The following is a 1740-nucleotide window of genomic DNA, read 5'->3' as shown; positions in this document are numbered from 1 at the left end:
CTCCTCCTCCTCCTCCTCCTCCTCCTCCTCCTCCTTCTTCTTCTTCTTCTTCTTCTTCTTCTTCTGAATGGAAGCTTGTGTTTTTATTCATGGCTCACCAGTCTCCCTCCTGTCCAGGAGGGTGAAGTAAGAAGGGTGGGTTTTAGTCTAGGATGGTGCAGACTGCAGCTGCGCTTTGTAGATGTATTCCAGTGTGGTGGCAATGGTGCGCATGTCCAGCTCCATGCTCTGAGCCCAGTTCTCCACATCCCCAATTTCCTTAAGTACCTGGTTGAAGTTCTCCACCATTCCAATCCATTGGCCTGTCTGCTTGGCAAACTGGGCAGCCTGGACCTGTAGGGTCTTCACCTCATGGTTCAGCTTTCTCTGGTTCATGTAGGCCTGGGCCACACCCACATTGAGGTGATCCACTAACGCTTTGGTCAGGCAGGTCGCTGCAGCGATAGTGTCTCTCTTCCTCTTCTCCTGCAGCTTCTTGCGTTCGTTATGCTTGGCTTGGTGTTCTTTTAGCAGGCGGGACAGCATGGTCGAGTCTGGCTGGGTGTGGGCACGGTGGGCCCCTCCCTAAAGCTGCGGGAACTGGACTATGCCTTGGCTCACCCAAAGACTGGAGTTCAGTTCACAGCATTTATATGGGGCAGCTCACAACTGCCAGTAAGTTCATATCCCGGGAATTTGACAATGTCTTCTTACCTTTGTTAGTACTCACACACATGTGGCACACTCAGACACACACATACACACACACATACACACACACACACACACACACACATACACACATACACACACACATGCATTAAATATTTATTTTATGTGTATGTGTGTGTCTGAATGTATAGACATATGGGACCACATGCATGCAGTATGTACAGATACCCGAAGAGGATGTTAGATGCCTTGGAACTGGAGATAACAGTAGTTATGAGCTGCTCCATGGGTGCTGAGAACTGAACCCTGGAAGAGAACTGACCTCTGGAAGAGCAGCAAGTGCTTTTAACTGCTAAGCTATCCATCTATCCAACTCCTGCAAGTCAAAGATTATAGGGTCAGTGGATCCTATCTCAATATTTAACAAAAACTGGTCTACTCTTCCAGTTTCTCCATACACCCCACACTATTCTATCTTTATGATGCTGAAAGACACCAGTTCACCAGTGCCATAAGGTCCTTCCATTGCAGGACACCTTTATACTTCTTCCCATAAACTTAACTCATCACATTGCCTCTGACATCCGTAATCATTTCTTTGGCTGCCTACAGCATATTTATATTTCTTATCAACCATCCCCCAAAATAAAGAAGATAATGATTCTTTTTGTTTGACCTTTAGTCCATCTAACTTTCTCCTCTATTCTGAAGACAAGCATCCTGAAAGAGTAGGTGTCTTCCTTCCAGTGTGGTTGTGAAATCATTGTTCATATTCTGCAATTGTGTAAAGACATATGCCAGGGATCAGCCTGGCCTTAAAAGGTACTGCTAAAGTGGTACACAGTGTTGGATGAAGGCCAAAGATTGATGATCTCTGGTCTTTTAATTTTTTTAATATATTTTATTACGTATTTTCCTCAATTACATTTCCAATGCTATCCCAAAAGTCCACCATACCCTCCCCCTTTTCCCCCATTTCCCTACCTACCCATTCCCATTTTTTTTTTTTTTGGCCCTGGCGTTCCCCTGTACTGGGGCATATAAAGTTTGTGTGTCCAATGGGCCTCTCTTTCCAGTGATGGCCGACTA

The 1740-nt window shown here is 45.5% G+C and overlaps 1 pseudogene; it reads right to left on the bottom strand.

Annotated features, from left to right (window-relative positions):
* Positions 1–65: 65 nt before the first annotated feature.
* On the bottom strand, positions 66–551 carry LOC110291961 (annotated as a pseudogene).
* Positions 552–1740: the final 1189 nt, after the last annotated feature.

This window comes from Mus caroli, chromosome 3, assembly GCF_900094665.2.
Source record: "Mus caroli chromosome 3, CAROLI_EIJ_v1.1, whole genome shotgun sequence".
In the NCBI taxonomy this organism is placed as follows: domain Eukaryota; kingdom Metazoa; phylum Chordata; class Mammalia; order Rodentia; family Muridae; genus Mus; species Mus caroli.
The sequence above is the reverse complement of the archived record's forward strand: the minus strand, read 5'-3'. Positions and strand labels throughout refer to the sequence as shown.